The 27,005-nt window shown below is 49.2% G+C and overlaps 1 pseudogene; it reads left to right on the top strand.

The window, feature by feature from the left end:
- LOC119109220 (serine-enriched protein-like) overlaps window positions 1-27,005 on the top strand; it is a 41,701-nt pseudogene that overhangs the window by 10,505 nt on the left and 4,191 nt on the right.

Here is a 27,005-nt window from a genome sequence, read left to right as displayed (position 1 = left end):
CCCCCCCCCACCAAAAAATCGCCGGACATGGCCGATTTGCTGATATTTGACGACACGGGGCGGGATCCCCTGGTCGATTTGGAGGCCCTTTGAGGGATAAATCATACCGCATTGGTTCCTTTCGGACGCGGAAGGCCTTCTGACCCCGCAGTTGGCAGCTCCGGATGGACGCAAGCACCTTCGTTGACGCAACAACACCCCTGATCGCTGCAGGTGGTCCAATAACTGGCATATAGGCTCCGGTCGATTTAATGGGCCCATGCTGGAATTGGGTCCGAGGGCCCGCCGTTCGGTACTAGGGGCCTTAAAACAGCTTGCTGACACGGGACTGTTCCATTATCTCGATGTGAACACACGTCATAAGTAATAATGTATCCTTTCATGGTCAGAGGGCCCCGACCAACGCAATAGGTCCCCTGTCATTCGATGTCTCGTCCCCGTCCCTGTCGAGCAAATGTTCCCCCGACCGACTTGCAGCCCCTTGTTGACACAGAACACCCTATCAGGCGCTGAGCCCCTGACCGATACAGGATCTCTCTGATCTTAGCATCCCTCTGATCTCTGGCCAAAATTGGAGGACGCTCTGTTTCAGGTGTCTCCAATTTTAACAAGAGACCCTCTGATATTTGAGATCACGGCCCTGCGGGCGGGGTTACTAAATGTGACCTGCAGCAAGTCCTTCGGGCCCTTCAGCCTTTTAATCGGGCCCTTGATCTTTGGTCCCGAGGGGCTCTTCGTCCCCTCTTCGGACCTCCTCAAATAAAGCCTGTGACCGATTCGGGCCACTAGCTGACACATGACCCCCTGTTACACTGTAGACCCTTGACCGACGCAGTAACCCCAACCACTGCTTCGGTGGCCGAGGCCAATTCAAGGTATGGCCCCCGGCCCCACTCCCGCATGGGAAATGTGTCCCAGATGTCGGACTGACAGGGGAGCCAACTGTTCGGTGCTTGTGGTCTCTGGCCGACCGAGACACCCGCACTGTCACAGGGGGCGCCCGAGCGGTGAAAGAGGACCTCTGCCTGGTATTTTAGGTGATGACTCTACGTGCTGCATTTCTTTATGTGATCTACAGCCAGCCCTTCCGGCCCTTGTGCCCTCCAACCAAGCCTTGCTCGTCGCTTTCGCTGGGGCTCCCGGGCTCCTCTTCGGGCCTCTTCAAACGCTGCCCTTGGTCTGCTCGGGGCCCGTTGGGAACACAGACTCTGTTGGCCACTACGGGCTGCTGACAGATACAGAGGCCCCGATCAGTGTAAATCGCTGTCCCCGGCTTTGTAGCGGATTGGGAAGTGGACTCGTAGGCTCATATCCACTCAGGCGGTCCCCGATCGGCGCAAAGGGCCCTCTGGCTGTCATTTGAGGGCCTGTTTCTGCAGACCGGAGACCCTGAATAAGGCCCCGACCAGCATTTTGTGCCATTAAGCACCCCAACCGGGCCGTTGATTGTCGGTCCCGGTAGGCCCTCCAGGCTCTTCGGGCCTTCACGAACACTGCCCCTAAGCCCTTGCTAACACAGGACCCGCTGTTAGGCACTACAGACCCTGCAAGACGCTGGGGCCCCGAACAATGTAAATTGCTGTCTCCTACTTTGCCCCTGCTTGGGAAATGGGCCCTCAAGCCCATGCTGAAACGAAGCCGACTTTGCGTATTTGGTGGTGTCTGACCAGCGTGGAGACCCTTATCGACTCAGGGAGCCCCTGATCAGCGCAGAGGGTCCTCTGAATGCCACTGAAGTGCCCGGCCCGCAGGGCCGGGCACTTCACCGACCTCCGATCGGCCTTTCGGACCCTTAATGGTGGGTCCCGAGAGGCCATTCGGGCGCTTCGGGACCTATCCTGCTGCCTGTGCTACCAAATTAGAGTCGCTTAAACACTCGCAGCTGTACCTGGCTGGGATGGCTGGCGGCCGGTGGCAGTGGCCTTGCTGCACTATCAATTTTTCAAATGGTCAAGGTGCGCTAAAAACAGACAAGTTTATCAAGAGTTCTCAAAGCCTATCGACGGGTCGGTCTTGCCTCTGCAGAGAGCCACTCTTTACCAGAAATTCGAAGGGGCCTTGTTGTCGTGTGTCGTTCCTTTTTTCCTAGGTTCTCAGCGTCGACGCCAATTGTCCCGCGTGAGAATGCCTGCCTATCTCAGTGACCGGCCAATTGGAACATGGAGACACTCGAGCATTCTCGAACGAGATAACCTGCACTGACGCCGGGAACCTTGCGAAAACGTCCCCTGGCCAAACAGACGCCTGGATGGTCTCTCAGCATTCTCCAGAGTTTCACCCCCTTTTCAGCCGTCGCGTTGATGACACTTGCAATATGCAATCATGCAATGTGTTTCAGCTTGTAATCTGCGTGCGCATCTCCATCGACTACCATCAGAGACAAAAACCAAAAGCTTTCTGATCAGCGTAACAACACAAGACCAATTAGCCATAGCATAGCTCAGCAGAAGGGTGCATCTGCTTAAGAACAACATGACAACTTATCTGAGCATATTTACCCATCCCGCAGCAAAACGACGCGTCCCCATTGATATACGCCGGAGCGCGTCACAACACGATGTCGTGTCGTCGGAACACAGCAAAGCTGAACGACGCGCCCCACAGCTGAATGACGCATCACATGGCAGAGTCCTACATCCTACAGCAGAGCAATGCATTCCATGGTAGAACTGCGCATCTCCACTGACATACGCTGTCCACAAAAATAAAAGCCTCCATGTCAGCGTTGCAAGCAAACTTGTGTAGTCACAGCACAACATTGTATCACAGCACAACAGAACGACGCATCTCAATCGGAACGATAAAACATATTCCACAGCAGAACGACACATCCAACAGCGGTACGACGCGTCTCTATCGACACACGCATGAGATCAGGTCTCCAAATCAGCCACAACACAAGCTCCCGTCAGCTATCAACGACGCTCCAGCACCGCATGCTCTCACTGGACCTGCGTGTCATCACGACCGATCAGGGAGCTCTTTTGTGACCTCCTCCCTTATGTCTCGCTTTCTAGTCATAGCCTAGCACGACCTGGGCACAACACCGCAATGGCGCACCTGCAGCACGAAGTGTTGCAGGGAGGCGGGTGATGGGTGGCGCTCAATCAGGCCCAGTGGTTGAGCAAAGAATATGTATGGCACCGCCTGCGGCACACCAGCCACCACCGTTGCCTGCACCTCCACCCTCGTCATCTCCTCCGCCTCCAGGGTGAAGCGGCTTCCAGCCGGGCCACTAGCCTCGGCTGCCGGTTGTTGTCCCCGACAGCTTGGAGCAGGTCAGCTCACGGCACTGAGGTGACCACAGCAACCGCATCTAACCCAACAGTCAGCTGTTAAAAGCAGGACGTGAGTTATCTTTAACCTCAGCTCCAGCTCAGACATGAGCGGTTACAAGGATCATATGCACAATCTAACGCTTGCCGTGGGATCGTGGGACGGCGGTGCCGGGAGGGCAAGGCGGTGGACAGGAGCAACGCATGCATTACAAAATGTGGCTTACATGTCACCACCGGCACCAGGGGTGGGGTAGTGGGCAATAAGCAATGGGTGCCAGGAGAACATCTGCCCGAGCATTGCACGATGCTGTCGTTAAGTGCTTGTTATTGTGTTCACAGGCATAATGCGTCAATTACTTTAGCATAAGCGCATTGACAGGTAACCGGGGGCGGATCCAGGATTTAGTCAACGGAGGGCCCGCACTTCACTGTTGTGTCCCCTGGGAATTGGTGCACCACCCACAACCTCACGAAAAGGTCCCTGGATTTTGACCACTTCATTTTCAGATTATTGTCGCTTAATCAGGAAATGTCCTACGCGCATCGTGGAGGGATGAACATAGTTGGTAGATATGCGTATGGCGTGCGTTTATTTTTTCCAGAGGCTGATGGGTCATACCATTCTGATCGAAGTACTTTGGAGATAATTTACAAAACGAGCGAAATGTGGCTCCTAACTATCGAAAGATAATGGCACGATAACACGACTCGAATCGCTAGCCGCAGTTACGTAACGTACAACGGAACCAGCGCAGTCGCATTTTTTTAAAGTTTGCCATCTTACAACAAATAGCCGCGAAAGCAGAAACCTGAACATGAGTTCGAAGTCGTAATAATTTAACTAGCATCGCATCAAGCGAATACGAAATTGCTTGCGGTTGTAGCCTAACACGGTGAAGCCAGTAATCGTCGCATAATTTTTCCGTAATATGCTCTCTGGTCGTACAACGTAGTGAACCCACCGAGAAGGTATGGAACGTGTTTTATCGATAGTATAGAAATCCGCCAAATTTGTGCTGCACACTTTAATGCCTATGGAGTACAAACAAGCAGACATTTGTGACTTCAGCGATGTGACCTCAGCGATGAGCAAGGAATATAGGCTCCACAGACTTAACAAACAAGAGATGCTAGATATTCTGCACCGGCGGCATGCAAAATTATCGCGCATTCCGGCGTAAAATACAAAAGAACGCATAGTAGCTGGCATCGCTGGCGTAAATGCCAAGGGATATAGCCTTCTCGCTTATCTCGAACGTTGGTATTTATAATTATTTGGTCACGCTAACATCCAACCAAATACGTCAAGGGCAACGCGCCGATTTGCTGTGGCGAAGACTCACGTTTACCGTCATTTCCCAAGTGAATTTATCATACACCCGCGCATCTCAAAAAAGTAACTTTATTGCTCCAACACCGACTAAGAATATCAGTGTGTGCTTGTTCAGATTTCCATTCGAAGGCCATTGAAGTGCAAAACATAATCCTCATTTCGATAAAAAAGTTTTTTTGTCACGCTGAAGTGAAACGGCTTATTTGCGCTTCATGTTTTGTATGTACATAGTTACATCTGTGTGTGCGTATCAATGAAAAATTCACTTAGCTCATACTTCAGCCTTGCGCCTAACGTTTGTATGTGTTCGATTACGGACATTTTCAACTGCTACTGTCGTTGCCTACCACAGATATCTGCTCAATAGCAACGGGTCTCACTTAAAGTGCTGTCATATTTCATGTGCACATTAAGCTTCAGCTTCAGCATGCCCAAAAACCTCGGGGTACGACGCTAGGAACACATATCGCCACGTCAGCGCTACGAGCGCTTTGTTTGGGCAAGGGTAGAAGAGATGGTGCGCTACCACGACTGGCGACTAGGTGCAGAAAACCTTTTTTTGCAGCCAGTATCCCCTAGCAAAATTGGACATGTGTTCGCACCGTCCATGTGCCGTCGCGCGACACTCGGGTCACAGTGGCCGGGATGCCGCAGCTCCCAAGGCGTCGACTGGCCAAAGCTCAGCGAGAGTTTGCGTACAGAGCTGCAGCATCTTGGAACGCCAGGCCTGCGGAGCCGACCGCCGGGGACAGCAGCGCGGAATGCGACTGTGCTGCACTTGGCATGGTGTTGTTGTGGTGTGTACGTGTGTATGTGTGTGTGCGCGCGCGCGCGCGTGTGTGTGTGTGTGTGTGTGTGTGTATGTGTGTGTGTGTGTGCGTGTGTGTGTGTGTGTATGTGTGTGTGTGTGTGTGTGTGTGTGTGTGTGTGTGTGTGTGTGTGTGTGTGTGTGTGTGTGTGTGTGTGTGTGTGTGTGTGTGTGTGTGTGTGTGTGTGTGTGTGTGTGTGTGTGTGTGTGTGTGTGTGTGTGTGTGTGTGTGTGTGTGTGTGTGTGTGTGTGTTCGTGGGGAGTTTTTTTGAGTGTCACCTGCGTTTGGTTTTCGCCATTTGATTTTGTCGTGTTTTATGTTGTGTTTTGCAGGGTTGCGTTAGCGCTTTGACTGAATCCGCGGCAACCACCGCGTGGAAGAATTCTACTAAATGACTGTAGCTTAAACTGATCTGATATTTCTGTCAAGAGCCATCTGCGGTGCTTTACTGATTTTTACAAGTTGCGGGTCTAAGCGGACGACCTATCTCTCCCCATGGGCTGTGCTGACCTGGACCGGTCTCCGGGAATTCGTCAAGGGCCTGCACAGACGCTGCGGCCAGAGGCGCAGCCAGTCACAGTAAGAAGGGCACAGCCGTTAACGAAAAGCCTGCTGGTGGAAAAGCAGAAGGGCATCCATTCCCAAAATCACTCCAAAATGGTTCACCGGACTTAGCCCGTTTTCTTTGAGAAATCCTTTGACATTTTGGCTTTTTAATCCTAATGTTTCATCCTACCGGATTCTCCCGATGTTTTACAACGATAATCCATCGCCGAAGAATTGCATAAAAGAGCACGCGCGCTCGCAGCCTGGAGAGAAAGAACACCGAAGTCCAGCGTTGCAGTCTCTACGGGCGGCGCAGCGTTGCCTTCGCGGCGAACACCTGGCGGCGGTCAACAAGCGGGCAAAACCGGAATGTGATGATCTCCAACGCTTTACGAAACCAACTCGTAGTCATATTTTGTATCCCGGACATTAGATTTCACCAGTGCGACGTTCAGATCAATGCTCAGAACGGATTAGCCCGTACAGCAACACAAACTCGTGACACAATGGGGCAATCTCTGTCACCCGTGCTACTGGAACTACTAGTTTTGTCCTAACCATCAGCCCTGAAAGAACACTGCCGAAATTTACTGGTCAGGACCTGAATGACACACACACACACACACACACACACACACACACACACACACACACACACACACACACACACACACATATATATATATATACATATATATATATATATATATATATATATATATATATATATATATATATATATATATATCTATATCATGCGGACGGCGCCGGCCGGCGCGCCGCGAACACACGGTCCTGCCGTTAGTCGTTGGCCGGCGGTTACCGACATCTGGAAGACATCAGCGATGTCTGGCGGCGTCCTGCGCAAAAACAAGCACAGCGCTTGAGGGCAGTGGCCTGACAGTCGAAAGTGCCGCCCAAACGCGAGATCATGAGAGATGCGCCAGTCTGGGGCCGGGGCGGGGACGGGGGGGGGGGGATGGTGGCGGGAATGACCTGTCACCGATTCAGGTGGAGCAGCGGGACGACCTTTTTTCGTTTTTTGCATCGGAGACGCACGATGTGTGCGGTGCATCCTATTGGTGCAAAGTTGCACGCATTTCCACTGCGTGCGACGGCGTACCTTCGTCTCGTCACCCTCAGTCCCGTCTTGTCAGTCTCAGTCTCAGTCCAGTCTCGTCAGGGAGCTGGCGAGACTGTTCTACGCTGACAATTTCGCGCACCACGGCAACTGCCCGCTCTCTGTGACCGAGGTGCGGCTGGTGCACCTCTGCAAAACTCCATAACGTACAGCTTTCCACCTCAACATTATTCCATCTGGACAGTTGGCCGTCTTTCCATCAGATGGATTCACAGATGGACACGTTTCCCTACGACAAAACAGGTCTTTCTTGTGCAACATCCAGCTAGAGCGCACTTCTGGCGTGTATTTGGGATGTGTGGGGGTATGTATCTGTCTGAGATCTACATCGAATGCCTCTGGCATTCGCTGTGCTAGCCACTATATACACTGAAACTTGAGTGCGCTTGATTTCAGTGCATGCAAAACCGACCATAGACCCATTTTCGTCGAATCTATTCGCAGCCGAATGTTATGCTTCCTTGAAAGACTGGATGGACCTGACCACTTGCGATTTTGGTAGAATATTGAGGGGTCTTGGCAAACATGAGGGCAAAAACACTGTAAAACAAGGCACTCCTTTTCGTTAAAAAGACAATTCGAGGTGATATCTTGCCTATTAGAGAACGCGTTTTGCGACTCTCTGTAATCTAAAGATAAAACGTTTTTTTTACTGACACTATGAATACTTATCATTGGAACTAGCGTTGTTTCACCATGACAAGACAATGCATAGCTATGCACAGCTGGTCCTTGGCTTAAAATATCTTTGTTTTACATCACAAGCGGAGACGTTGCTGACCCCAGATCCAGTTATTGCATTTTCTGCTTGATCTATTCACGAACTTCCATTGCTATTACGTACTGCAGAACATTTGTCGACTTCCGTGTCGTGTCGCAACCATTCCATGGAGTGTAAAACCACCATGAACACTCTCTTGTAAAGCTTACTTAATAATCTTCAAAACATTTGACTTCAGTAATCATCGGTCGAAATTCAAAATCCAACCCAAGTATTCGGACAATGCTGTGGAAACAAATACCTGAAAGAGTTAAATCCGAAAAGAAACACATTGGGTACAAACATAAAAACATGATTAGATGATGCCTTTTACCTAATGCTCAAGGGTGTTCTATCTGGCCACAGTAGTAAAATAGTTTTGTGGGGGGGGGGGTTAGGAAACTGCTAAGCAAAGTTTTGTTTAATGAAATAACAGTCCTAAGCATTACTGGTACTATAGGAAAAAGACTCTGGGTTTATGGCTCACAGACAGCCATAAACCCAGCTGTCCTGCATAACAGCATTCTGTTCATCGGTGCTAGCGATTTTGCCGCATTAATGACTACCTAGGATAACCAGCTGTGTTTGGTCAATGGAGGTACGCCGAAATGCTGAAAGGCAACGATCTGAGACATCTGTTTTCGGGTTCATGATCGTTCATTGACGACTGACTTCCTTGATGTTTGTATTTACGGTTGCATTTGGACAGTTGGACAGCAACAGCTGGACACGTTCCAACGACTTCGTGTGAATCATTTTCTGGAAATAAATTTGACAGATATCAAAAAACGCTCCACCACAAAATGCTCAGCTTTAGAAGAACAGGGTCGAACACTACAATACCATTTGTAAAAGCTACTCACCATTCTCGGATTACACATAAGCGTCACTGATACGAAACAGGCCGCCCGCTCCCTCAAAGCGTTGCTTGCTCAGCATACCAGTCAGTGGGTTCACATGCCTCTCTGAGGTGCGGCATAACGGTCCGTCTCCCGGCTCGGTGAATCCCGACAGCGGATGGGTCAAGCGATGAGTAACCGAGGCCATGCACGATCCAATATGGTGATGGACAGGTGCATGTTGGACACCACTGTATCCATTGCGACCCTGCGGCGGCTGAATTCCTGTGCCGAGAAATGAGAAATGAAATGAGAAATTCCTCGATGGCCTTCTGCCATTCGTTTCGAAAAAGGCCTTTGCCGAAATCTCAGCGTATCTGTATCTTCATTTTCCTGGTTTTCTACAATAAGAAACGGCTAAGAGATCAGGCTATTGCTTCTGTCTTATCTATCGGCATAACATTCCCCGCAAATGCTAAGACTTCGGTACAAACTTGTTTTGTAATTGTTTAAGTGCACAGACGTTGGTGGTGAGATGCTTAGTGGTGCTCTGCTCGTCACTTACTATTCGTGACGATGCATTTGTGTTACAAGAGGGATAAACAGTTACAGTCGATACAGACGATAAACAGTACCGAGGCCCTCAGGACTGGCGATCAAAAGCCAGCTTTGAGGGTCCGTAAGGCCCCAAGGGCCGGCCGGAGGTCGTTTTAAGCTGCCCGGGCCCGTAGGACCGTGCTCTCGAATATCTGTAATATGGCGATTTGCGCAGATTGGGATCTCTAAGTCGATGAAGATCTTAGCATTGTTTAGGTACAACCAATACCTAACAGTCGGCTCCATGTCGGTCTGGGCTTGAGGGCCCATTGTCCCAGCAGGAACATTGTCCCAGCCGAACCTGCGATTTCCATTGGTCGGGCCCAGTGAGGTCAATGAGGAGCAACCTGCTCCGGCTAGGGTCCAGAACACGTAACAGGGATCATTTGTCAACGAGGGACCCTGAGTCGACCGGGGTAAGTGTCCAAGGGGGTTCGAGGAGTGTCTGAACGGCCCTTCTGGGACCAAAGATCAGAGGTCCGATTGGCGGGCTCGAGGGGCCCGGCAGACTGACCGAAAGTTGTATTATGGGGACCAGTCCGCAGAAAATGTCAATCAGAGGGCCCTTTGCGCCGATCGGGGGCCTTGAGTCGATGTAGGCCTGTAAGTCGGCCAGGCACCACCAGTTCCGAACAGTAGGCTGCGTTTCGGTCTGGGCCCGAGAGCCCGATGAGGGGTCCCGATGGCCCTTTGAGACATGCGGCCTGGGACCCGAAGAGGGGTCCGACGGACCATTCGGAGACTCAAGGGGCTGGCCGGAGGTCGTATTAATGGTTCCGGCTCAAAGAGAAGTCCAGGCTTATCACGACTGGCATAAGCACATTCAATTAGACATAGCTTAACACAGCTTTGTGTGGGACAGAAATTCAACGTCTTTACGGGGTTTCGCTAGGACTGTGACAAACCAAACCCATTCTAGGCAGAAGTTATGATCGCTATGGTGGTTGTCAAGGGGCATGCAACTGGTAAATGTGGCGCACGGTTAGATACTTGGCTCGACAACTTCAAATACTTTGTTAATTTGTTAGACTTGAGTCGTGTTAGACTTGACAATTCAAGACACACTCAATTACCTCGTGGGATAGAAAAAGGCTTCAACACCTTAGCGGCCTGCGCAAAGGAAACAGCGAGTTAGTGACTTTTGACAAAGCAGGAATTATGCATGAAGTCAATGGAACATTGTAGAATTACAAGGGAATACTCTGCATACACAACTTACCTGGCGAATTGAAGAGAAGCCAGAAGCAGAAAGAAGAAGACATTAAAGGGAATGTTTCAAATTTGAAGATATTAGAGCAAGCATTACATATGATGAAACAAGCTGACTTATAACTAACGGTAGGCATTTTAAGTGGCAGAGACTTTGCATCAAATGAGCTCGTCTGATAGATGTTGGTGCAGTTGGTGTTTGGGTGCGCTGAATTCAATGACTCATAAATGCTGGGTGCCTCCGGTGATCCGGGTCTTTTGGTCGGCCTCCTACGCACCTCTTTTCAGAAAACAAATGCTTCTGCGCAGCTCTGCTTTCACGAAATCATGAATTATTTTGGGATTTATGAATTGTCCACTAATCAGCCATAGCAAAATAATTGGGAAGATCGTGATTGTGAAGAAAACACATTTATCATTGCATGTAGTACTGCACGGGTTAAAAAGAGAGATGGGAAACGAAAAATATATCGCGTCGAAAACTACTATGCTCGGCTCGGCGCCTATGACTGAATATCGGCAGGCATGAAGCGAGCAGTAGAAAACAGGTGGCGACGTAAGATAATGTGAGGCCTCCTCAAGAAATCGGGCACTGGGGGCAGTGGTGCGATTTTTTCGAAAAGGCATGCGAGATTACTGCGTGTACTAACGCTAGCTGGGTTTCGTTGGCGTGCGTGTCAACATGTTAATGAAGATGCTATGGTGTTACGCGTCGCTTGTCGTAAGTTTGACAAAGTTGTACAGAAATAGATTCAGTAGATGTCGGCTGGGCGTTTTTCGCTTGTGATTTTTGCGATGTTTGAACCGTCGCGGTGCAAATATAAAGATGTGAAAGAAAACATAAACTGGCCCTAAAAGGGATCCCGGCCTGCGGGGCCCCGCCCTCAAATGCCAATCAGAGGGCTTTTTTTGCTCCAATCGGGGCCCCTGAGTCAATTACGGCGCTGTGCCAGCCAGGCACCACCAGTGCCGAAGAGTCGTCTCCGCGTCGGTCTGAGCCTGAACTGATGGACCATCTCCGAAGCGGGGACAAGGCAGATGTCCTTTATTTGCATTTAGCACTGCGTCGTTTAACCAATACCCCCTGGTAAGTTGAAAGCTGTTAACTCAATATGAGAACCAATGCTAATTTCAGTTGACTCGGAGTCGACTGACACCGTCGCCCCTAACGCGCCGATTTGGGGGGGGGGGGCAGGTTTTCTCTCGTTGCAGCACGCACGGTTGTCCGATCTGGACCACAGTGTTGCACTCTCACCGCGCTGATTCCGAGCATGTCAGGATTTGGTCGTCAACAATCGCCGGTTCTCGAGTTATTTGACGCCAAACGACAGCTATCCTTAGTTATAAGATACTGGTGAAGACAAAGCAAGCTGCTCTGAGCGGCGGCGTTTACCGTTTTACCACATCCTACTCTAGCGTTGAGGATTAACTGGACCCAAGCATAATCAACCGTAGAATTAGGGTCGAGCCGCAGTAAAATAAATAACATTCCTTATTTCCTATGAAGGTGGATCACAACGACCTTAAGTGGTTCATTGAACACGATTGCTTTTGTAGAAATCTGCCAGGGTTTCAATTCGTAATATATTTTCAACTTTGCCGTGCAAGGCATCATGGTTAGCAGTTAACATGTCGGTTTTAAAGTCTTCGAAATTTATTTTTAAAACCGATCACTTAGCTCTTCACACAATCGCTGACGGCATACATAAGTGTAACACTAGCACATCAAACACCATAACCCGATCTACGCAACGCTATCGCAATCATGGTACATAAATCGGACTATGGGGTTCTGAGTGTTAAGACGGGAATAGAACCCCGGCGAACACTGTCCAGGACAGGAAAGTGCAGTACAGTACAGTACGGCACAACAAAGTACAATGCTGGATAGGGAATAGAGGGCAGAACGCATGACTGAAAAGAACAACGGATAACACAAAGGGCAGCAAGTGCATTGCCAGAACACAGGCCAGAGGACTGTACCAAGGACAGCACGGAAGGCAGGGTAAGGTGCAGGAGAAGTACAGATAACAAGAAACAGGGTAGATGACCGGGTAACGCAGGTGATGGGAACTCATGGCACTAGCGCGCACGCAAGCCCAAGGAACGGAAGCGTAGAGGACCACACAAAACGGTAGATATGTGACATCTATATCTCCATTCTCCTGTTTTTTTCCCGGAGGAATAATGCTATTACTGCTGTCTTACCTCACGGGACAGCAGATGTATGACAGGCGGGCAAGCGAACGCAGGGTAGGGTAGGTAACAAGACCAAACTGGCAGGGAGCAGGCGAACGCAGGGTAGGGTAGGTAACAAGACCACACAGGACAGTAGATGTGTGGCAGGGAGCAGACGAACGCAGGGCAGGGTAGGTAACAAGACGACACAGGACACTAGATGTGTGACAAGAAGGCGAACGCAGGGTAGGGTAGGGTAGAGGACCACACAAGGCATTGGACAGGGCGAACGGAGAGCAAAAGACAGGACAAGGGACAGCACAGGATAGAGGCCAGAGCCTGAAAGTGGATAAAGCGGGACAGGGGCTTATGATAGGCAGACGAAAGAAGGAGATATAGGGATGGCAGGGGACAGAGGACAGGAAAGGTGAAAGAACAGACAAGACAAAGCTGCCCCTGTTCCACCCTGTGCTGACCTGTGCTAACCGGGCCGACCTCGTCACAGGTCATGCCGCGCTGAACTCACCCGACCCCACCAATCATCACGCTGCACGTATTCGCGTGACGGTTAGTTTTCAACCAATCAGAGGCCTGCTCCGGTCGCGCCAGGGCCAATTCGCGGGACAGGGCGGCGCGGGGCGCCGGTAACTTAACCCTGCGAAATCGTGATATTAACACACAACAAAGGCGAACAGAGGACGCGGCATGCCAGAAGCGCAAAGCACGTGTGGAGTGAAGTCGAGTTTGTAAAAGTCAGCTAAATTCCGAGTCAGACACTGGGAGGATGCAGTGAATCAGGTAGCTGTGAGAATATCTGCAGCGTCCATTTGCACTGTTTAAAACGCTTTCTCAAATGTGCCGCCGGCGAGCCGCTGGACAAAGTTTGAGAACCCTTCGTGCATTGCCGGTTGGAACGCCGGCTGATTCTATTCAACTGATGTCGTCATTGAGCTCCCTGCCACCCAACCAAGCAAATCAGTGCTAATATAAATACCATGGCAAGGGTCAACGATGTACGGGGAATGCGATTGTCTGTATAATCCAATTGGACGTAGATTTATGAATGAAACTGCAGGAAAGGCTGGCCGTGCTTCATGGTCAGCGCAGCCATACTATTGATCCCGAGGAGCATTGTCCCACCTCCCCACCTCATGAACAGTCTGGCAGCTCGAGGCCTCTCACTATTGATCCCGAGGAGCATTGTCCCACCTCCCCACCTCATGAACGGTCTGGCACTTCGAGGCCTCTCTGTGACATGACAGATGCTGGAAAGGCACTCATATTGTGGACACGTATCGTAATTGTACCCAGGCGAATGTTTGTAATCGCGAATGTTTGCAACGCAGACGGTTGCAAACCCTAATCTACATATCCAAAAATCCTAGGTCACACAAATATTCGCGGCCCGTAGTGCCGTGATCTGAAATATCAATCAGAGCTCTTCTTGCACCGTTTGAGGAACCCCTGATACAATGCGGGTGTCTCAGTCAGTCAGAGAGCACGAACACCGAACAGTCGGCTCCAGGTCCGTCTGAGCCCTTGAGACCCATTTCTCAAGCAGAAAAAGGCCGGGGTCCGCGATTTGCAAGGTTCGGGGTCCCTGACACAATGAGGGGCACCTGTGTCGGTTAAGGGCCACAGTGCCAAACAGAGGTCCTATGGCGGCAAGTGGCCCCGCGTCGGAGCGGTGTTTGAGGGGGCCCGAAGAGGGGCCGAAGGATCTCTCGAGACTAAATATCAGGGCCCGATGGGATGGCTGAAGAGTCAGAAAGGCTGGCTGAAGGTCTTATTAAGGACCTCCGCCCATAGGGCCGGGATTTCAAACATCAGTAAGATGATCTGTTGCACCGATGGAGACCCCCGAGACCGAGCGGTCCTCTATTTCGGCCAGAGACCGCGAACAATGAACAGTCGGTTCCGTGCTGGTATGTGCTCTGGGGCCAATTTCCCAAGCAGGTACAAGGCCGGGCCCGCGATTTACATTGGTCGGACTCATGTATCGTTCAGGGACCCACAGTGCCTGAAAGCGCATTCTGCGTCAACGAGGGGCCTTGAGTCGGTCAAGGGAAGATTTGCTCAGCAGGGGAGCCCAAATGGCAGAGGTTCTATTGTGTTGGTCGGGCCCTCTGACCACTGAAGGGGGCATAAGGCCTGAGTGCTCACGTTGGGGTAACAGAAGAGTCCTATGCCAGTCAGGGCCCCAGTGGCCAACGGTGGGCCCTCCGGCCCTATTTCAGCATGGACCCGCTAAGCCCAACTGGAGCCTATGAACCAATTATTTGACCACCTGCGGCGATCAGGGATGCTGTTGCGTCAATGAGACTTCCTGCGTCGATCTGGGGCCAGCTGCGCGGGTCAGAAGGCCTTCCACGTCAGGGAGCGAATCAATTTGATATGATATATCCCTCTAATGGCCTCTGGATCGGCCAGGGGCTGTCACCCCGTGTCGCCAGGATGATGGCCGGAAAATACGCCGCTTTTGGACAGAATGGCCCTTCAGCTCTTCACTGGCAACAACAGTGTGCCCCGTAGTGCTGTACTCAAGGGGGCCCATTTACATGAAAGGATTAAGAACCCTCATTAGTGATAAATGGAGTGAGTCGAAATGGGTTCAAAACGCACAAGGCCATCCCATGTTTCCCTGAGAACGTTCAAACGCGCCTGCGTTAACCACTACGCGTCTGGGAAACCACAGGTACGGGATCGATTCCTCGCGGTGCCGGCCCTTTCCCGCCAGGCTGAGAGGCTCGCGACGCCATCCGTAGCCCCAGCAGCTGAGTGCGTCATAAAGGCTCAACAACGCGCCGGTAATCTCGGGGAGCAAGGACAGTGGTGGCTTGGGTTGCAGTTTTCGTAGAAACGAACGTCGTTGACCACTGCAAGCAACGCCAGGACGGGGGGGGGGGGGGGGCGCCGAGCGCGCAACGATGACCGTCGTAAAATAGCGTTTCTGAGTGTCTTTCAAAATAAATTCGTACAGTTCAAAGATTACACTGGGTGATTTCTTTAACAACTTTGAGGATGTTCTCTAGACAGATTAACAGTTACAGCAAGGAGGAATATATATATATATATATATATATATATATATATATATATATATCTTTCCTTCGCTCCTCCACCTCCACCACCAGATTCCAGCAACACTTCGCGGTGCTGTTAAGACCAATACGTTGTTGTGATGAATCTAAAAACCGCGCGCGTGACATATGCACGCGAAATATTTCTAAATGTGCGATGTAGCGTCCAAAAGCGTTAAATATTACTTCTTCTAGATGCATCACCATTTTCGTCCACCTGTTTTCCACGACCATGTTAGCCGTGGGGCCGACGCCGCGCGGCCTGAGGAGACTGCAACGCCTGGCGTCAAGTTTTTGATTGCTAAGACATGCGAGTGCGCATGCTCAAAAATACGTCATATAATTTACAGCACTTTGCAGAGTTCTATCGGTTTCAAAAAAGTCCAATGGACCGTTGTTGAATGGAAAGTGCCGGTGGCTTATTTCATGCAGTCATTACCGCATAATTTTGTCAGTTTATTGGCTATAAACTTAAGGGAGAATTAACCTTGCGGTAGCCTCTGCCCTATATCCTTCTAGTTATGGAGCAGAAATATTGCGATATATATGCATATATATATATATATATATATATATATATATATATATATATATAAATGGTCTCAGTAACAAATAGGTCATATCTGGGGATTTGGAGGCGTGAGCTTAGGAATAGGGGAGGCCAGAGTGGCGATGACCACCCACTTTTCAAGGTTGGGGGCCATCAGTGTTTACAGGCCCCCCACTTTTCAGCTTAAGGTTGCGCTTAGCTTACTTTTGCACTACACTTAACATACATGGCAATTTTCATATTTCACCAGTCATCTTGCTCAAGATGTGCCATCTTTTTCGTTCGGTTACTGGCCATCGTAAGTGTCACAGCCGCAAGGCTCAAGCCGCGGCCTACGGAGACTGCAACGCCGGGCGTCGGTGCCGTTGTTGCTATAACTTGCTAGCGCGCACGTTCAAGGCCATATTACATAGTTTTTTTATCGGTAATCAATTCTGGCTGAATCTTGAGCATTTTAAGATGAGCATGGATTAGCCAGGTTGATACAAATTTGGGACCCCCTCTCATCAACAATCTATGTTCAGGGGTTCTCAATATTTCTGAAGAACACAGAAAAAACATGGAACTGGAGTCTATGTGACAATCGTTGGACGACCTGTGGCGACCAGGGGTGCTATTGCCTCAATGAGGGTTCATGTGCTGACCCGGGGCCAACTGCGCGGGTCAGAAGGCTTCCTGTGTCAGGGAGACCAAAAAAACATTTCGCGATGGGACGGAACGGCCGTTCAGCCCTTGACGGGATACGGTAATGTACCTCTGGTGTTCTACTTCAGCCCTTGCCAGGAAGGAATAAGGGGTCTCATTATTTTTGAATAAGGTGGGGTCGAAATGAGCTTAAAATACGAACAAGGCCATCCTATGTTTACCTGAGAACGTTCATTTTCAGAATGGATTAATGAAACAAATAGCACCAAAAGGTTTTGAACATGTCCGCCCGCAGCCTCGAGAGCAAGGACATCGATAACCTGGGCTGCAGCTTCCGCAAAACCGAACGGCTTTGACCACTGCAAGTGTCACCAGACGGCGAGCAACGTGTTTATCTGTCTTTTGGACAGATTAATAATTACAGAAACACGAAAAATGGAGATGCTGCCTTTACTCTTCCAGTTCTATCACCAGATACTAGCTCCACTTTGCGGTGCTTTAAGGGCCAGTCCGTTGTTATGAGCAGTCCAAAAATAGCACACATGAAAAAAGCCCAGACTGCCTTCTTAATGTAAGATTTGAGGTCAGGAATCTTTCAAAAGATATTGCTTTCAGAAGCGTCATCATTTTCGTCCACGCGTTGGCCACGACTCAGTATTAGCTGTTGTTTCTAAAATTTTCGGGTGAGCATGCTCAAAATTACGTCACATAGCTTGTATGACTAATCGGTTAATGTGTTTAAAGGTAATTATTTCAGGATTATCACCATTTTCGTTCACCGGTGAGCCCAAACTAAAAGTTAGCCACCGGTATAACGTGCCGCGGGCTATGGAGACTGCAACGCCTGGTATGGAGGTTTTTGTTTAGATTTGCGGGCGCGCATGTAAAAAAAACAACGTTATATGAATTGTATCGCTGATAGGTTCTGACTAAATGGTGGACATTCTCAAAATGTCTGGGGCCAGGCTCATTGCTGATCAAATCACATGCGTCTGACCTAACAACAAATGAAAAGCACAAAAAGGTCACATACCTCTTTTAATATCGGAACGCCGAGCATGGGTACGACTTCATCCGCAACTCCACGATCAAGCTGCATAATGACACCAGGAGCAGCCGAATCATGGGACGAAAGAGACTTGGCTTTCTTACTTTCATTTTGCTGTCTCTGGGCTCGACATCAGAGCTCGAATGCGAAGTTGCGCAGGCAGGCTGTACGGATCCTTGCATAATTTGATCCGACAGTTACACAATGGTTAATATCCCCAGCGATGCCGAACCACTTGTCTTTGACCAGCACATCTAAAACCATGCTGATGATGTTTCAATAGGTTTCTTGTGCCGTTGAAATTGATCATAATACACTGACAAATTATCGTATCGCTGGTGACAATCCGACACCGGCCAAAAGTGTGGCGGAAAGTCACAACACCCTAAGTAGCACGGCCAGTGAGTGTGAGCGCTCGGCGTCCACGATGCCGGGACACCTGTGGCTTTTACCCAGTAAAATGGCAACACTTAGCCATTTTTCATTTTCTAGGCGTGAGAAATGAACTTAAAAGCAACAGCTCATTGACGTTCCGTTTGTGGATGGAAAATTGCTGGCAAGTTATCTCCCTCTAATCATTCAAAAAATTAACTTGTGCAATATTTGCCCATCCTTCGCAGTAGCGTGGCCAGACTGCCCTGCTCCACCTTGGCCCCCCCCCCCGCCCCTACTACAACCCAGCGACACCGCCGTTGTCCCGCTGGAACCCTCTGTGGAAATTATGAACGTGAATGTTTGTATTTGTGTCTTACTTGGCTTATATCTGCTTATCTTTATCATATCGAAACGACATTTTTGTTCAATTCTGTCGAGAGTCGGCACCCCCTTCTATCCCGACGTTTTGGCACACCTTTATTACGACCATACGGTCAGTTGATGCATCCTCTTATCGTATGACATGCTTGACGTCGACGGCTTTTGCTTCTACGATATTGCATTTCTCAAACATATCACTACTGGGTACGATTTGAACTGCCGCTAAAACGGCCATGTAAAATTAAAGAAAGCCAACAGATGCACGGGCTCATTGCAAGGTCAGCGGTATGTAGGCCTGTGCGAATTAGATAATTCTTCATCGAGTTATAGGCCCGCAAAGGTACTATTGTTGGCCCACTTTTTAAAAAATGCCCGATGCTTTAACTTGCTCTCATCTTTTTGAGAATTGCACAACTGAATTTAGGGCATCATGCAAACCCTGGGACTTTCAGCATAATGTAACCTACCCGGTGTTATGATCCCGTCAACTCGTCATGGATATATATATATATATATATATATATATATATATATATATATATATATATATTTACCTCAACCGATGCGTGATTTGAAGTGAGAGGCGTAGGAACGTTTCAAAAAGTGGGGGGCGAAGCTCATGGTGTACCTCAGGAACTTTTTCTGGAGAACAAGCCCGACAATTGGGGGGGGGGGGGGGGGCTAGAGATGAAGGATATCGCTCTTTATCGTAATGATTGTTATCCTAGATATGCATCTAGAGCTGTTTCTCACTGGTGCACACTCTTACACATCCGACCCATCTATGTCATTCGAGAAATAAGGCTTTGCAGCTTCCCAAGGTAATTCGCCCACTTCAACTTTGTCTGTCCTAGGGAGCCGAAATTGCACGAGTGGGTAGGCATTTTGGGTCATTGAAGAGGCGTCTGTCTCCAAAGGGTAGATTGCCAAAATATGGTCTGAGCATGGGCTGGTGAGAGTTTTGAAAGGCGAATCGATGGATCACGGTACAACAGGTTTGCATGCGCCTTCATTTCGCTGGCTGCTTTTCGAGAGATAAGACTTGTCGCGGCGTTTTAGGGCGGAAACAAATTTGGAAGCTTGAATCTGCCAAAAACCATGTGAAAAAAAGCCATAGAACTGGAGATTCTCCTTTGAATACCAAGCCACAGAATGAAGATCAGTCTGTCATATATTCCTTGTCTGAACTCTGCTCCCGTCCGCCGACGGTGGCTACTGTCCTGGCCCGGCTGTCTCCGAATGGCTGACCGCAAACTGATAGCATGGCTGCTTTTTTGCACCTTTCTGGATCAGTATTGCTACTCCTTGGGATGTAAAACATGTGTTAGACACCTGCAGCAGCACCTTTTTCCGAATTATCTTCCCTCACGCCACACCACCCCAGAAAAATGCCGCCGGAAAGCTGCCTTCTTTAGGTAAGAATTGGCCCAACGGGCATTTAATTGCCCATCATTCAACGCAGATGACTTGATCTGTTTTTGTGTAGGCAGGGGGTAGCTAGAGTCTTGCTAAGAGGAACACAGGGTTGACAAAATCCCCCTTTATGGTGATCCCCCCACAAAAAGATGTCCCCGGATATAGTTTGCTTGTTAAAAAGGGATACAGATTTCTCCGTTTCGTTGTATTTTTACGCTGTAACCAGAACAGAAACAGCAGCTACCGTGAAATCAATCCTGTTTACATTTTAAACACGCGCCCGGGTGGGCCGGCTAGATACTCTTCGCTCGGGTGGGGGTCAATTTGACCCCCCTGAGGTCTCGGGACCTAAGAGAGCTAGAGACACCAAACTCACAGGGTGTGTTGACGTGTTCGTGAGCTCACTTAGGTCAAAGTTTGAGTTTCCTAGGTCATGACTGCGGGTCAAATAAAGTCAAACAAGGTTAAATTCCAGGCTGGTCTCTAAAGTGCACCTAGAACCTAAATAACTGTAAGCAAAAGGTCACATGTTCGTTTAAGGTCAGTGACCTTGTTTGACCTTTTGAAGGTCATGGTGACCAAAGTCATAAGAGACTGCTCTGAGTTTTGCATTTGAGTAAGCGACATAGATTACACTAGTCAGTATGTTTCTAAGAACCAAATGTTGATCTAGGTCATTTTAGGTCCATGACCTATTCTAACCTCTAAGAAGTTCATGGAAGATATATAATGCGGTTTCTGCTATCAATAATTCGAAGTGAGTACCAGAAACTATCTCATACAGCAAGCCCTGGGGTAATAAAACAGGTTGGTTTTGACCTTGGTCTGACCTCTATACCTGGCCTTAGGTCAACGTACTTTTCTCATGCAATATTTGTATTGCCTGAGAAAGCATCTCAGAGATGTATGCTTCGTCCAGCACTCCATTGTTGCACCAGATTAAAATATTCCCTAGAAGTTGACTTCGCTGAAACCATGGCCCGACTTTGACCTGTCACAGGCCAGCGACCTTACAAAGTACATCTAAATTGTGTTACGCCAAACGATCCGCTATTCAATTTTCTACAGCTATGCAAAACATGGCGCGATTGCTCCGCGCCGTTCAGAAACCATTCTGGAAAACCCTTCGGGGAGCGAGTCAACTGACCGCCCACCCAAGCGCGTGTTAAGGTCAATAAACTGCAGAAATCAGGCGTTTAAGGACCGCATGGAATAAATCACCGGTGTCCTTAATTTGCCATGGCTTAGTGAACTCTTTCTAAACAGATAAAACTCAGAAGCTTTTTCATAATGTTTTACCTGCGTTCTACAAACCCTAAGGACATCGCGAAGGCAGATTGTAGATCAACATGTTTGATCAAAATTTTATGGCGAAAATTTTGACTGCAGATCGAGTGGCCAACAATGTGTATTAACATCGCCAAGCCATGTTTGTCTAGAAATGTTTGCCTTTCATTCAGAATCGATTAGTGATGCACTTTATCTAACGTGGTTTTTAACATGCGCACTTACAAATCTTAGCAACAAAACCCCGACACCAGGCGCTGCAGTCTCCATAGTCCGGGGAGCGCTAGCTTAGTGGCCAACTTTTCGTCATGGCCCACCGGTGGACGAAAAGGATAACGGTTATGAAATGATTACCTTTAAGCACTTAATTGATTCATAATCATCATGAATTGATTACCACAATTGGTTAGAAATGAATTTATGTGACACAATTCTCAGCATGCGTGCTCGCAAATCTTGGTTTAATAGACCTCGACGCCAGGCGTTGCACCTCCGTAGGCCGCGCAGCGGCGGTTCAACAGTTGATACTACTGAGTCGTGGCCAACGGGTGGAAGAAAATGATGACGCCTCTGAAAGAAATACTTTTGAATGCTTCGGACATCAAATCTTACATCTACAGGGCAGTCAGGGCGCATATTTTACGCGTGCGATTTTTAGATAAGAACAGATTGGCCTTAAAGCACCGCGAAGTGGTGCTGGAATCTGGTGGTGGAACTGAAAAAGTAAAGGTAGATTTTCTATTTTCGTGTTTTTGTAACTATCAGTCTGTCCAGAAGACAGATTAACAGGGCACCCGCCGTCTGGTGGCACTTGCAGTGGCCGACGCCGTTCGGTTTTACGAAATCTGCAACCCAGACCATCGGTCCTTGCTCTCGAGGCTGCGGGCGGGCATGTTCAAACCTTTTGATGCACTTTTCACTAATCCATTCTGAAAAATGAACGTTCTTAGGCAAACATGGTTTGGCCTTGCTCGTTTAATAAAAAAAGTATTTCGACCTACTCTATTCAACAATGAGACCTCCACTCTACTCAATAACAATGATGCCCCTTATTTCCTTCCGGGCAAGATGCCCCTTGAGTGGAACACCAAGAGCACATTACCGGTTCCGGTCGAGAGCTGAAGGGCCACTCCGTCCCATCGCGAAGCGTCTTCTGGCTGTCGTTCTGGCGACACGCGGTGAGATCTCCTGGTCGGTCCGGAAGCCATTGGAAGATATTTCATATCACATTGTTCCCCTACCTGACACGGGAGGCCTTCTGGCCCGCGCAGTTGGCCCCGGATCAGCACACAAACTTTCATTGACGCAAAACATCGCTGATCGTCAAAGGTGGTCCAATAATTGTCACACAGGCTCCAGTTCCGTGCTTTTCTGTTTTCTTCAGAGATGTTGAGGAATCCCTGAACAAAGTTTGTAGATGAAATGGGGTCCTAAGCTTGCATTAACATGGCTAATTGATATTCGTCTTAAAATGTTCAAGATTCAGTCTGTATTGATTACTGATAAAAACTATGTAAGATGGTTTTGAACATACGCGCTCGCAAGTCATAGCAACAACAGCCTGGACACTCGGCGTTGCAGTCTCCATAGGCCGCGTGGCGTCGGCCTGCTGTGGCACTAGGCGATGGCCAATAAGCAAACGAAAAAGATGACGCATCTTGAGGAAAATGGCTGGTGAACTAGTCAAATCGGCATGCATGTTTAAATGTGGTGCAACAGTAAGCTGAAAACAGCATTAATCTGAAAAGTGGGGGGGAGGGGTAGTTAACACTGCTGGCCCCCCACCTTGAAAAGTGCGGGGGTGGGGGTGGGGGCATGGCCCACCTCCCCCCCCCCCTGTTGTTTCTACGCCCATGTTTGGAGTGACTGAATGAACTTGGTCAAGACGTGCACCACAGAAGATGAGGGGTGATCGAGTTTGTTGCGATAATGGACACTGAAAGAGACATGCCAACCGATTGTGACTACACAGAATTAGAACCGAGGCAGTTAGTAGGAAGCATATCTTAAGTGGAGCACGACAGCCCAATGTGAGATGAGAAACGTATAACGGTCAGGTGTGTTTCAACACGGCTGTCGGAAAATAGTTGTTACACAGGCAGAATATTCTAGGGCCTCGAACATGGCATTGGTTGTAAATTGGTGCGTACGTCTTTAGCTTGTATGCTTTGAAGTGAGCATCTTTTTGAGCATATATTTATATATATCGATATATATATAATACATATATATGTGTGTATACATAGAGTAGCGGTCATACACATCTGCTTGGTGGACACCTGCTGTACGTGAATTAGTACATTTAGCTTATAGGTTAGTGGAAACAATGTGCAAAAGTAACCCATGTGCAATGTATGACGTGCGCTAAAACGGCAAGTCAGCTTGGCCGGCAATGCGTGTCTGGGCCTCGTTTGATAATGATAGAAAAATGGGGCCTAGGTTTATAGCTTAATTACATGGGAAAGTTCAGTCACTTACACGGCCGGCTCACTGGCGATGCAGCCGGCAATGGGCCGGCAATGCTCTCATTTCCTTGGCGACGCGGCTGCAGTGTCTTTATTTTGGCTTTCATAGACAGCGATAACAGAGCCTGCAGCAGCGCTACTAGTGACCAGCAATTATGCTGTACAAAGGTAAAGTCCCATATGTTAATTCTTAGCCGCTTTGCGTTTTTGATGTCCTCTGATTCGTCTACTCATGCTGAATTTGCCCGATTTAACCATCAGTTCAAATTTTCACAAGCTTTTAGCCCATTCGTTTAGCTAAAAGCTTATACATATTTGAGCCATTGGCTTAAATGTCTGAATTCACCATGAGAAGACGAATAAGACGACATAAAAAACGCAGATTGGCCGGAAATGAGCATACGGGGTTTTACCTTTGGACGGCAGAATGTCATCTGAACGACCAGACCACTACGGTGACAACTGGCGGTGTGCGCCGTGCCTATGCTGCACGATATTCAGAGCTTTTAAGAAGGTTGAGTGTCCGGTAACAGTTTGTGAACAGCTCATAAACCGCTGTTCGTGCATTTGTGCTCGTTTGCGGCTTCGACGCCGGCAGGCCAGCTGTTTGCGAACACCTGTGCGCGTCTGTTCTGCTCCTCCACAGAATGGGTAAGCCCATGGACATTCCTATGGAATTGGTAAATGGATGGAGTGAAGAGTGAATGGGTAGCACCCTCTGTTCCCGAACAGCTCACAAACTGATCGCGAACGCAGATACATCATTATTGGATCCAACAGGAGAACGTGGCCGAACTTTATATCAACATTTGCTTTTATTTGGGACATTCAGATACGGTGTGTTTTAATTTTACTAGCATTCGGTATAACCTCAGATGGTCTGGTTAAAGGCTAAAGTAATATTATTTTGTGGGACTGGACAGGGTGACTGCATTTTATGATCAGTTCTCGGAATTCCAGAAGCCAATTTTGTAAATATTTTGCCAGCCTTCGACACAATTTCACGTATCGTGGTTAGCAAGAGGCAAGAAAGAATCATTTGAATCTTCAAAAGCTCTGAGACTCTGGAACGTCAAAAGGAGTGAAGCTGGTCGATGCAGCGGGGCCGAGAGATGAAGAGCGGCGGCTCCCAGTCAACTGCCGCTGCTGAGGCCCGTCGGAGCGCGGCGGCTCCCAGTCAGCTGCCGCTGCTGAGGCCCGTCGGAGCTGTGTTGCTGTTCGTTTGCTTTCGTTCGTGAGGACAGGCAATGAACAGACGCACTTGCTCCACTTTTTTGGTCATGCGATTAGCAGATTTTGTAATGGTCGCGTAACGGAAGCTCAGCTCAGCTTCTTGCCTGCCCACTCGTGCGTCCCAGGGATCGTCAAGTGCACGCGCGGTACGCACAGCGAGATCAGCGCTGTCATATGGGCGAAGACGAGTGAAATACAAGTTTGGATGGTGCGAGCGTGGCGATAACCACACACCACGACAGCCTCGGATACCAAAGAAAAAGAACACATATCGTCAGTTCACAGCAGGGTCTCCTGTATACCAGCTGCTCGTGACCAGGTCATGCACGGTTGCGTTCATTCGCGCCGGCGATTGCCGGCCGGCCCCTGCTCGTGAACACACTTTGTTGACAAGCTTAGTATTAGTTTATTAATTGAAATTGACGAACACCCCCTTGGTTTTGAACACGGTGGTTGTTAGACGAGTGAAGCACTGGACAGTGGAAGCATTCGCCGATTAGGTAAGCCCATAGGGTACCCATATGAAATGGATAACAGGCTGGATTGGATATGGGCTTCGGAAACTTGTCGGTTATAGGTAGGCGATGTTATGTAAGACGTTCACATAATGTCGGAAGAACGCTTAGAGAAACATCACGCAGTTTTCTGCTTCTTAGCGCTTTTGTCTTTTTCGTGCTTCAGTTAGTTTCATTCACACTACACCTGCAATTACCGTTGCACGTGTATCCGCTGACAGTCCTGAAACACTGTTATAATTTAGAACTCAAATGCTAATAAAACACAAGCGGGACATAGCAAGTGGCACAGCATTTGGAATGAACAGCAGTTTGGTATGGACCCTGGTCACATGGAAAGCGTGTGGACTGGGTAAAGGGAAACTTACCTTTGGAGACCTTTACCGGGGTGGAGCACCACACCAGGAGTTCATTGGGTTGGATGGCACCGTCGAGCAGATGGGGCCGAAGGTAGTGGTTTGGGACTGTGGGCCGACTTTCGCGTGGTAATAATATGCCGGTTTGTTCAATCTGCCTGTTCTCACGTTTTTACGCTTCATTTCCAAGACCCAGTCCGATCCAATCTGACATAAAATCCAAACCTGGTAGCGAGCTGTGTCATATTAGCAATATCAACTCTAGTCCAGAACAATCTAATAAGGCAATGGGAATGTGGCAAGACGTCAATCGTTTCGTTCTTGCACGTTCTTCCGATAGGTGTAGCGTCGTAGTCTTTCTGAGTGTCTTTTCTCTACATCGTCTTTTTTCTACCCCATGCTCCTCGGGGCCTTTTCGACCCAACTTTAACCAATGCTTACGGAAATCTACAATATGCAGATTGGCCCGATCCGTTAAGGGCTCTTCTACGCAGCTCGCAGGGGTGGTCGACGCCGAAGGCTGGCTGAAACATTTCTTTCAGCAGGTGACGCCGCCCGGTGTTGTTGGTTACGCCCCGTTACACAGACCCCTGCCCTCGGCTGCAGAACTGTAACCGGGGCAGGGGCCTGGCACCGGGGAGGGTAGCGCGGCGTGCCCAGCCATTCGGGAGCGGAGGCCGACCGGAGCGGGACGGCCGCAGCACCTCTGACGATGAAGAGGCTCGGCCTGCTGACGGCCGGCATGCCGCCGCCGCCGCCGCTGCTACTTGTTGCTGCTGCTGACCGCGCTGAGCGTGCCAGGTGAGCGGACGCCGCGGGGACGACGGAGAGCGACGGGGAGCGGCCAAGGGGCGACGGGGAGCGACAGGGGCGAGGACGGTCTGAGCCGTGTCAGTAATGGGAGGCTGCTATTCAGGTGACGGCTGATGTGCCAGGCGGCAGTAATGCCCTGCCGATGACAGTG

This window comes from Pollicipes pollicipes, unplaced genomic scaffold (assembly GCF_011947565.3).
Source record: "Pollicipes pollicipes isolate AB1234 unplaced genomic scaffold, Ppol_2.1 Scaffold_7231;HRSCAF=8579_pilon_pilon_pilon, whole genome shotgun sequence".
NCBI classification, from domain to species: domain Eukaryota; kingdom Metazoa; phylum Arthropoda; class Thecostraca; order Pollicipedomorpha; family Pollicipedidae; genus Pollicipes; species Pollicipes pollicipes.
This window is presented reverse-complemented; position numbering and strand designations above follow the sequence as displayed.